At 44.5% G+C, this 12234-nt stretch overlaps 1 long non-coding RNA gene across 1 annotated transcript; it reads left to right on the top strand.

The window, feature by feature from the left end:
- Nucleotides 1-482: 482 nt before the first annotated feature.
- LOC140609472 (uncharacterized) lies at nucleotides 483-11996 on the top strand. The gene is made up of 4 exons (XR_012011297.1): nucleotides 483-605; nucleotides 9940-10188; nucleotides 11140-11372; nucleotides 11497-11996. It is a non-coding gene; the product is annotated as an uncharacterized lncRNA (long non-coding RNA).
- Nucleotides 11997-12234: the final 238 nt, after the last annotated feature.

Here is a 12234-nt window from a genome sequence, read left to right as displayed (position 1 = left end):
CTAATGCTCTTCATTTATCTTGAAATGGGAAGTTTTCAATAGGTCTTAAGTGTGTATTAATGCATTGAGAGTAATGATCCCTTTATTTACAAAGTTGCTTCATTCCTCACTTTTGTGCTGCTTGTGGGTCTGAGTGGATTTTTCATTTGCCACGTTGCTCCAAAATTTTCACCGCTGCTTCAATAACCCTTGTCTCCTTCCCCCTTCCTGATCCTTCGACAAGATAGCGAAGCAAAGTGATCGCCAGCCTGACTTCTGACTCCGTTTCTGGGTTTGATGAATGGTTTCATGTGAGGGTCAGTGGGGCAGTGTGTGGACTGGAAGAGAGACACAGAACATAGGTCTCTCCTGCTGCCCCGTGATGGCCTCGCCTGACCCAGATAGAGCTGGCCAGCCTGTGTGCCTCCAGGGCCCCGAAGCCCCCGCTTTCTGCTTGGCAGGTTTCAGGAATCTTCAGTGAGTGCCAGGCAGGCAGTGCATGAAACTCCTTTCAGAACAGACTACCTGTTAGTGGTGGGGACATCACTCTAGCAGGTTGCAACTTGTTACTTTTATAAAGAAATGAAAAAGAATAGAAAATAGCCGAGTGCATCGCACCTGGTGAGGTAAGGGTTCCCTAAGGTTTGGTTTTGCTTTCTCCATTTGAGACATACTTACTGAATAGCTATTCTGCAGCAGGCAGTTTGGGGAGCTAGTTTGAGTTACATGTTTATATCTCGGTCCCCTTGTAGCTGGCTATACGTGTACCGGATCACAACATGAAATGTGTGTCTTAGCCCAGATTGGTGTAGAAGGATCATGGGCAATTCCCTGATGTAGTTCCCAGCATGCTCCAAGACCTGAGACCTCCCCATCCACCTTTGGCTCCAAGTTTCTCACCTGCCAACCAGAGCCTCCGTTCTCAAACGAAGCACTCTTGGTTGCCCAGTGCTTGCCTGGCAGGATGCAGGGTGTGCTTTTTAACTTTTTTTTTTTTCCTGCCCGACTCCCTAGAGGGGGAAGCTGGGGTCCGGTATTTGGAAACACGTGGCTCAGAAAGAAGGAGATCAATGACTCAGGTGGCAGAGACCCAGGTAGCAGATCAGCCACTTGAAATGATAGAGAGCCCAAAGGAAATTTGGGATACTTTGCTAAAAATGCAGCCAAGTAGCACAGGGAAGCTCTTCTGTAAACTTACACACACGTACACCATACACCAATGTATGAATTGGTAATCATACACCAATCCAGAATTTTTGCAATGAGAAAAAATTGAAGTTTCTTTCCATTTGTGATTGTAGCCAATGCCACAGAGACCATCTGAAGCTACCCAATAGCCGAGAACAGTCTCTACAGGTGATGCTTTCAGAAATTTTGGCCAGCTCACCCCACAGGGATCTCACTGACCAGGCACTATGTGTCTTCTGTGAAAGTGTCTCACTCAGACAGAGACACTTGGATTGAAATGATGCAAGCCCAGTATCGTCTGGTTGATCTGCTACCTGAGTCTCTGCCACCTGAGTCATTGACCTGTTCTCTGAACCACATGTTTCCAAAGTCCTGACCCCCACCCCTCCCTCTAGGCAGGCTCATCGTAGAGACTGAGTCTATAATGGCAGCTGGAGCTTGCATTTGGGACAACACTGGGGCAAGTGGGACATGAATTGATAGGGGACCCAGGCTTACACTCAAAGGGCCTCAACCCAGACTTTGTGATGTTATCTTCAAATGAGGCTGCAGGTAGAGTTGCAGGATAGCAGGCCAGAAGGAAGATGGTTTCCGCACAACATTGTTTCTTATTATGGGATGAAGCTACAGATAAGGCTTTATAAATTAGTATCTTAACACAAATAATGTAATTATATTATGAGTGGCACCATTAGATTGCACTGTATATTTTGGTGTTAAAAATTTTAGGTAGTTGAATGCCAACAACTCCTTGTAATTTTAGTTTTGCAATAGACTGAAGCCTGTGAGGGCTTTGGTTTGGCCAATTTGAGGAGATTGATCCAGGGCATGCCTGAATGTCAATCCCATGAGGATGCTAAATGGAGGCCATTCTAGAAAAATTACTTCATGCCACTCTCTTTATCAACTAAGGAAAGGTGAAAGCGGAATTTAATCTCATTTACAGAGCACTTTGGACACTTTCAGGGCAACACTGAATACCACAGATGATGAGCAACATGTCCCCAAATGGCATCTTCACGAAGTATATGACAGTGCCCTGGGGATCACGAAGTGGGGGAGGGGGACATCTCAGGCCAAACACTGCTTAGCACTGTAGTTCTGAACAGCTCAGGAATTTTGCCTTTTAGTTTACTTTTTCTCTTATATGCAAAAGAGTCTCTCCCCCCACCCCTCACTCCACAAGTAGCAAGAGTCATGCATTCAGAAAACTTGGAAAACCAAAAATACAAAGAGCCAAAGAAAAATAATTACCCATGATGCTCCCTGTGTGCCTCAGCCCCACCAGGCAGCCAGGCAAGGTAGTCATTCTAGCAGCAGGGCTTAGGCGTATGTCCTGCTAGAACTTTCTTTTACCTTTATAGAAATAAGCAGATTGGTGGCTCAGCAGTTGAGTGTCTGCCTTTGGCCCAGTGTGTGATCCCGGATTCCGGGGATCGAGTCCCACATCGGGCTCCCTGCACGGAGCCTGCTTCTCTTCTCTCTGCCTATGTCTCTGCCTCTCCTTCTGTGTCTCTCATGAATAAATAAATAAATCATCTTAAAAATAAAGAGAAATATGCAGATTGCAAGGAGAACCATTCCTTTTTTTCTTCTTATGTTCCTACTTAGGGCTTAATTGGAACTTCCTTTCCTAACAAAGCCCCAAGCAGAGTACTTCCACTTCTCCCTCTCTGCCTCACTTTCTCCCCTGTGCCCCTGGGAAGAGGGATTTGTGGAGGGAAGGGAGGTGAGGGGGATTATATAAGGGTGCCCCATCTACTCATTGTCCATGAGTTTCACCTCAGCATATCCTTGACTCCTCTGCCAGGTGTCAGCTGGGGCAGCTCACCACCCTCGGTTGGGGGAACATTTGGAACATATGGGAAAGACTCCATTGTCACAATGCTTGGGGGATTGACTCAATGGTACCTCATGGGTGACGCCTAGGGGATGCCAACAACCTATAGCATGTCAGATAGCCCTGCGGAACACACCAAGACCGTGGGGTTGAAAGCGCCACACAGGGATAAGCTTTCCAGGGCTGGCCCTGCCTGGCAGTGAGGAGCTGTGGTTCTCGGTGGCTCAGGATAATTCACAGAGGAAAAGTAGGGAGCCCGCTCTGACTTAGGTCCAAGGTACATTTTCCAACCAAAGCTCTTAGTAACAGAGGTCATAATTTGCTCTCCATCCACCCAACTCTTTACTCCACTCTTCAATTAGAGGAGAAGAGAGAAGGGTGCTGAATTATCAACCCCCAACACAGATTTAAAAAAATATACAGTTCCATCATACTATACACGTTGCTTTGTACCTTGCTTTTTTCACACAGAAAAGGATCATGAACAGTTTTTCATGAGAGTATTTTGTTATGACTTCTTTTATTTTAAATAATAAATTTACTTTTTACTGGTGTTCAATTTTTTTAATAATAAATTTATTTTTTATTTGTATTTCAATTTTGTCATGACTTCTAAGCACTGCATGAATTCCCAACGTAAAGATGTGCCCTAATTTACTCGATCATTTCTCTCCTTTTAGGCATTTAGGCTTCATATACATAGTTACTGCACTGAACATCCTTATGCTTCACATCTTAATGTGCACTTCTGATTCTTTGTAATAAATCTTAGAACTCATATTAAGGATTATACATAATATTTAGACTTTTTGTTTTTCTAACTACTTTTTTGAGATATAATGGGCACATAATAAACTGCATGTATTTAAAGTGTACATTTTGACAGGTTTTGACATAGATATGCACCCATGGAACCATCATCACAATCATGAGAGTGAACATATTTGTCACCCCAAGAGTTTCCTTTGTAAATCTACCCTCATGCCCTCTCCACCTTGTCCTCAGGCAACCGCTGATCTGCTTTTCTATTATCATAGGTTAGTTTTGATTTTCTGGACTTTTATATCAATGGAGTTATGCTATATGTACTGTTTTTGTTTGGCTCCTTTTGCTCAGCGTACTTCGAGATTTGTCGACATTGTTGTGTATCAACACTTCACTGGTTTTTATTGCTAAGTAGTATTCCATTGCATAGAGTATAGTTTAATTCTTCATTCACCTATTGATGGATATTTGGGTTGATTTCACTTGGGGGCTATTATAAATATAGATGCCATGAACATTTATTTCCAAGACTTCATGTAGACTTCAGGTTTCATTTCTCATGGGTAAATACCTAGAAGTATAATGACTAAATAGTATGGTGGGGATATGTTTAACTTTTTAAGAAACTGCCAAACTCTTCAATGAAGTGGTTGTACCCTATTAAGACTTTTGAGAATTATTTTAAAATAATGCAAGTAAATTTGAGTTTGTTTTAATTGCCCTTAGATTAGGAGCATAAACTCATAGGACAGTGGAGCTAGAAGGAACTTGATATCACAATCCAGTTCTCTGACTTACTGTAGAGAGAACAGTGATCCAGAAAGGTTAAATGGCTTTTAGGAGCTCTTGTTGCTCACAGGCTAGTCTCTTTACTCTTCTGTAAGATCTTGCAATTTGGGAGAAATTCTACTAGTCGTGTTGCCACTTTCCATCATCACCTTGTGTACGGCTGCCAAGGACACAGCTATCCTTCAGAATAGGCCTCGTTTTGCATGTGTTACATAACTTTGGGCATGAAACATCTTTTGAAATTGGGGGAATTTTTTCAGGACAAGGAGTGAAGAGCATCCAAAGGGTCATGAGATGGTAATCTACAGGAAATCACATGTGACCACTCACAGTATCAATAGCAAGTCAGCAGCAGGTAAAATAAAAATGTGCTATCATCATCCATATATGGTGCTTGGAGGAAATCCCCCTTGTTTCTAAACAAACTGATGCACCCAAAGATTAAGACTACAGAGAGCTCCATTAGAAGTGAAGAAAGCAACATGCCAATTACCCAGCTGCTTTAGCTTACCTTTCCGGTTCCCACCTCTTATTATCATATTCATAAGCATTGTCCCTAATCAGTCTTCTTGAGTAAAGTTAACAAGTGTATGCGTGCACTCTCTTGAAATTGTTGTGCTCAGCCTAAGAAGCTGTCATGGAGTTGAGAAGGCTGCCGCTTTAACCAGATTTCATCTCTGTGTGTCACTGCTCATGTCAAAGTAAAAATGCGCTCAGACATAAGAGTTGTCCTGCTTTCATCAAGAGCGCCAGGCTGCCTCAGCTTCGTTCCGCTTGGTTAATCTTGTTATTTAAATTGTTAAAATTGAGACATCGGCAGTAAATTTCAGAGAAGATATAACAATTATTAGATACAAGCTGGGCTCTTGTACTTGAGAATATACCATGCCCTCCATCCACCGGCAGCATTAGCCACAAATAATTTACAACGGTTTCTTTAAGAAGTGTGCCCTATAGTACTTGAGTGGCATTAAATCACAGTCCATCCCCACCTGGATCATATTTCCAACTTTAAGATAGATTTGGTTCCAGTCAGCAGAGTGGCGGAGCACTCCAGGGGACCACTTTTTAATGCCTATAACTCTTGAAGAGCTGAGTGAGGATTCCCGAAACTGCCTTCTGGTTATGAGTTTTGTGTTTAGGTGACTTTATACACCAGGCAGGGGAGCCACAATCCAGAACAATCGCTCCTTGAGGGTAAAGAGAAGGAAAAGCTGGGAGGCTCTCTGAGTGACCTTGTGCCATTCAATGATCCCATTAAAATCCAATAGGAACACTTGACCTTGTGGCTGTTGTACCCTGTACCACAATGTAATTGTACTGAGGCAAAGGCTAAAGGGATGAGATAAGTGTGAATGAAGCTTAGAATCTTCAGATAGATCACTACGGGCCCTCTGATCCATCTTATCCAACCCCTGACTCAGTGAAAAACCCCACTTAGGACCTTCTTATTGAGCAGTTGACTCATTAGACTTTGAGGTCAACAGAAATCCCAGGCTTGGCTGTTGTTGTTTAATCCAGATGACTCTCAAGCCAAGTCTCCCCTAATCCATGCTTGTAGAATTGGTTGCTCGGTCTCTAATACAGGGCTTGACATTTAGTTTTGCTAAATTTCATCATGTTGATTTTGGCCCCTTATTTCTATTAATGAAATATTTAAAAATTCTGCTTCTGACATTGAATGTGTCAGATTTATATAATCTGTATGTTATCTAAGTGTTATCTAAGTCAGAGAGAAAAATATAAATTTTACAGCTGAGAGAAGGCTTGGACATTACCAATCCAGAATGTTCTCATTTCTAAAACCAATAAACCAAGAATTAGAGAGGCTAAATAACTGGCCGAAGGTCATGCATCTAGATAGTGGCATTCAACCATGGGTACTCTGGAGTATATGCTGTCTCGTTATTTGAAAATTTACCCCACTGTAAATTTACCCCACTGTAAAGTGAGCACATATTTTCTTACCTTACTCATAAACCTACTGTAGGAGGCTTTGTAAGCACCTTTTAAGAATCCAAACCTGGTCTAGGCATTCCCCTTCACGCTGTTGACTCTCACGCATCACCTCACACTCTCTGGCCTGACCTACCTCCCAGTCCTTGGCCACTTGCTTCTCCCAAGTCACCATGGCAACTGCCTTTTATAGGCATAACCCGGTGGTGCCTACCTCATGACTGTCAGTGAACCCTCTGGACACTGATGCCTGAGACTACCTGAAACCCCAGTCTGTACCTCTGTATGAGCAGTTTGGAAATACAGGTATGCGTTAGTCAAGATCTTCCAGAGAAACAACCAATGGCATTAGTGTGTGCACATGCATGCACGCATGTGTATATATGAACTGCATGTAAAAATACATAACGAATTGTATGTATAAAATGAATATACATATATTCATATGTCCATTTAATAAATTGGCTTACCTGATTATGGAGGCAAGTCCAGCATCCACAGTATGGGCTGATCTGAGACAGACTCAAGACCTAGGAGAGTCCATGGTACAGCTCATCAGAAGGCCAGCTGGCTGCCACTGATTTAAATGTTAATCTCATCCAAAAACACCCTCCAAGTTGACACATAAAATAACTCATCATGAGGAGTTAATACCAAACTTTGCCCATTGAGGTATGGGAGCCCATGGACAAGCGATTCTTCCGGACCTTCCCGGGCCCACCAGCGCCAGCAGGCCAACTGGAATGGAGTAATTCACGTGGCCTCGCCCAAGACCATCTTGTACCATTGAGTCGCCAGTTGTGCTGGTACCTCAGCAGAGCTCAGCTTGATGTCTCACCTTCTTATGCTCCCTTCTTCCCTGATTTACTCCCCTTTCCCTCACATTTGCTTCCATGGGATTACACCGCTCAACAACAGCTCAACACTAGGGCTCCATTATCTAGGAAACTGGGCTACTATCTGTCTTCTTATGAGCCAGTAAACCCCTTCCTAAACCTGGTTAAAGCCAGAAGCCCATTGTACAAAATGCACCCTCCCCTCAACTTTGGAGCTTGTACAACTTCCAAGAACCTCCAACTGCAAAGCCTCAGTCGATTCCTTTTTGCTAGTTCAAGACCTATGGTAGATTATATACAAGTTTCCATGTCTGAAAATATTATTACCACTTGCGCATAGAATCTGAACTAAAGCTTCATCCGCCCAAATCAATTCTCTCTGTCTAGACAAAGCAACTTAACTACTTGGTAATTTACCAATTACAGAGCACTTATTTATCAGAGAATCCATAAATGTAGGACAACAGTGAATGGTATGAAGAATAAAAGATATGATTTCTGTTTTCAAATTGCTTGCAGTCTACCAAGCATTTTTGCTTTTTGTTTTCCTATCATATTCAAAATATATTTACCAAATTAGACAAGCAAAGTATTTTTATTAAAGTCTTTTATAAAGATGTTTCAAGATTCAAGTGATTTTGTTGGAACTCCAGAAAATCTTGGTGGCGATGAACAAGCTGATGTAAACCAGGCTTGGAGGCTGGAGAGGAAAAGAGCCACAGCTGGTACCAGTGAAAGAACACTAGTGGGTTAATCAGCCTTTTCTTCTAGTTGCTTACTGACATTTTGAGGGGACTAGAAGAGGGTAGATGCACAGAGATCACAAAAACCAGCAAGTAATCCATAGATAATGCTGGCTCTGAAATATACAAAATAACAACTTTTTTAGTGGTAGAGTAATAATCTGAATTAGATCTTGTTTAGACCAATGTTATGATTTAATTGGATTCTCCAAAGCCCAGGGAGATTTGCAAGATGGAGGAGAGGGTTAAAGCTAAAGTTAGGCTGTGGTGCTTTCCAGCCTGTTTTCTGGCTCCTGGAGAGGAGCCGAGAATCTGAGCTAATAGCATAGTTGGTAGTTGCTGAGAAATCTTGGTCTTCCCACTACCCTACCTCGGTTTTAAGATACAAAGCTTAGCCATTCTGTATTTTTTACCCTATTCTTGCATTTGTCCAAAAAATCTAAAAAAGATGCAGATAGACTCTCTTGAAATAAAGGATTGGACAGAAAACCTTTATCAACAATATATCGCCTATATTATAGTGATGCTACCTCAACATATCTCTGAACTGTGAAAAATTACTATAAGATGTAATGTCTTCAAAAACATCCCCTTGTTCTGTTATGCCTTTCAATAATTGGTCTTGACCCTCACTCCGGCAAAACTCCCACTGACTTTCAATTGATTGAGCTGATTTGACTTGAATAAGGTCAGCTACAAATGGCCCCCTTTCTGCTCTACATTCTGATTGTGTGATGCAACGTGTCATAATGCAGCAATGATATGTATTGGCAATCTTATACTGGTGATTAATTGCTGGGAAAGTAATTTCTTTATAATTGCATGTGAAATGCTTTTGGTGGCCTGACATCACAGGGACTCAGGCACACTGGCCAGAATGGCCCCAAGAAGCTGATTTCACACCGCCTTCCTACCTCAAAATGAACACAAGTTTTTGGAAAACAACAGTAGTTAACATTTCTTGAGGGCTGACTTTGTGCCAGGCACAGTCCAACCATTTTTGCACACACTCCCTCACCTCCTGGAATCTCAATAGCCCCATGAGGTAGGTGCTGTTACTGTCCCATCAGGAGCCCTTTGGAGACCTTTTGTGGTTCAATGTGCTTGCACTTTAAGTAGCTTCTGCTCCTATTTGTCACATGGCTGGGTTCTCTTCCCATTTTAGGCGTTCACCCACATGTCACCTCCTTGGAGGGGCCATCCTTGATCCCTCCACATAAAACAGGCCTCCTAACTCACTGGGTAAGCATCAGTGAGTGTATCAACTTGCTTTCCTTTTCCTATCAACGCTCCTTCTCCTGCCTGATTTATTTCATATTAAAAGGGCTGTCAATCTGTATCACCAGCGTTTGGCACAATCTATACGTCCCTTGTTTGGGATAGCATTGTGTTGCTTTGCTGTCTCCCTCTGCGCTGTAAATTCCATGAGGAGAGCAACTTTGCATTATTTATCACCGTAGTTCTAGCATCCAGGACTGGGACCAGCCTTTCACAGATGCTCAACCACTATTTGCTGAATGCCCAAAGGTCGGCAGGGGCAAGCCTGCCCATCAGAGGTCTGGTGGGTGTGAAGGCTGGGCAGGGTCTCTCAGCTCAAGAGGGGGTGGGGGGTGGGGTGGGGCGGGGAGCCCACGATGCAGACAGCCTTCAGCACCTCTTGCTTCTCCCAAGCTCACCCACGGCCTTGTTCTCTTCTTTTTCCTCCAGCCTGACTCCCGACTCACCCCACACTTGTCCAGCGCTTGCCTGCCTGAGAGCAGAAACCCTTCCCCTGCCCCACGGCTGACGTTGAAAGTGACTCCGGTCATCTCATGACTGATGGGTACTAGTATTTGCTTTGCAGGATGACCGTGAACACTGGACAGCCCCGGAAATCCAAGGAGACAGCTCAGCGAAGGGACTTCAGCATCCTGAAGGCTGGAGCGAGGCGGGGGTGCACTTGACTCCGATGTCCACTGACCGGCCACCCTGAGTGGTGACACGGCTCATTACCAGCGGGTCTTCCTGCAGAGACGTGACTAGGCCCTAACGCCCCCGCGTGAGCACACTGGCTTGGCACGACTGGTTGCTTTTAACTAGGTTATGAAACCAGGTAGCAGACGAAATGCCATTTCGCCCCCAGACCTGGGAGGGAGACGGAAAAAGGGGGCTGGGGCCTGCAGGGCCCGCGGGCTCTGCCCCCCTGCGGCCCATGCAGCAGGGCGAGGAGGCTCCGGGGAGCCCCGACACCCGGCCCTCCGGCTTGGGGCGCAGCCTCGCAACCTCGCAGCCTTCCAAGCTCCCCACGTCCTTTCCAGTTAGCTGCTACGAGGGCGAAGGCAAACAGGGCGCGTTTGGGAGGCGTCCTGTCAGTCAGCTTTCAATCTCTATGTTCTTCTAGACGCTCCTTCTCCTGCCTGATTTATTTCATATTAAAAGGGCTGTCAATCTGCATCACCAGAACAGGTGCAGAAAAAGTGAGCGATGCTCACCCGGTGAGTTTTGTGGTTATTTGTGTTGCTGTTGGACTCGCGGCCCCGCCCCCTCCGGCCGCCGCCCCGCCCTCCGCGGCTCCCAGGCCCTCCTCACCTGTCGCCGCAGGTGTCGCAGGTGTCGCGCGGAGGCCTGAATCCCGCGTCCTACACGCATTTATATTGGAAATGTACTCTGTGCGGCTGTGGCAGGCCCTTTTTTTAAAAATTATTATCCATCAAATATATCTTTTTTTGCCATCTGATGGCTTGGCAACAGGACCATTCTTCTTTCAAATAAAATAAATGTGCCTGCAATGTGGCAGAAAATTCCACGTTGAAAAGGCTTCACCCTGGCTAATGCGTGCTGCATTCTGTGGGCTTCATCACAACGGGACACTCAGGATGCAATATACAGTGCCCCATGGGATTGCTTTATGGTGCCAGCTGCATTATTGTTTTCTGGTAGGATATTGATTATTGCCTTCTCCGGTCATTGGGGCCAGCTTATCTTACTTTTACCTGCTGTTTTTCGGCCTATAAATAGAATTGCTCCATCATTCTGTGCTATTAATTTCTCATTACTCTTGAAGGTGCCTGATTCTCAGAGAACCAATCAAAGCCATCTCACACCTGCCATGTGAAAACTCCCAAATTACAAAGTAACCAGAGATCAGTCTCCACGCATGGGCTCTAAACTAGTGGTCTGTTTTGAGCATGCATGAGAACTACCATGGGGGCTTGCTGACAAGCAGCCTTCTGGGCCCCAGACACGCAGAAGAAGGGAGGCGAGGCTCAGGAAGTTGCATTTTAAACAATCACTCAGGTAATGTGTGGGGTGGCATGAGGTCAGCTGGGGGTGGTGGTTGATCGGGGTTGGCAGGGGTTCATGGGCTCTGCCCCAGGCATCTCCCTGTGGCACAGCCCACCAGGCTCTGTTTCCTCTCCAGCTTTTCTAGAAGCCCCACCTCTTTCGGCTGCTCTCAAGGAATATTTCAGAGAAGAAAGATCACTGAAAAGAAAGGCCCAACTTCAGAATGGTATTAATGCTACTGTCTCCTTTACAAAAGAATTAGGCACATGCTACAATTTTGTGATGAAGAGATGGGAAGGAGAGGAGAGGAAGAAGAAAAATATTCTATAATAAAAATATATGCAAAGGACTGTTTAGTGACAGAGCCTTCCAGAGGCCCAAGGAAAATGCTGCCTCCAAGGAAGCAATAGACCATCTCGTTGAGGTTGGGTCACTGGGAAAACGTTCAGAGCCATCCAGGGAGGGTCAGCTGTGAGAAGAAGCTGCCAGCAGAGGGGCTTTCTCTGGGTATGTGGCACCACACACCTGTTTTGGGGAACACCTGCTAGAAGGTGACTCCTGAAGACGACGGTGCAGGTCTGTGAGGACCCATTGGGACTTGGGAAGAAAACTCATGGCGCACCTACAATGAAATGATTTATGCTAAAAACAAGGATAATAAATATTCAAATCGATCAATTCTTATTTTACCATATTTGACTGTTATGTGTGCTCTTGTGGTTGTTTACTTCTATTGTACCCGGGTGATAGATATCCTTTGCGATGGTGAGCCACTCAGTGTCTTATCCTGATTCTGCAATCAATGATGTCAGCTTGAAACTGACCATGGTAGGCATATTTATGCCATGGAAATCAGCAAATACTGCAAATCAGT

Source organism: Canis lupus, chromosome 18, assembly GCF_048164855.1.
Source record: "Canis lupus baileyi chromosome 18, mCanLup2.hap1, whole genome shotgun sequence".
Lineage (NCBI taxonomy): Eukaryota > Metazoa > Chordata > Mammalia > Carnivora > Canidae > Canis > Canis lupus.
This window is presented reverse-complemented; position numbering and strand designations above follow the sequence as displayed.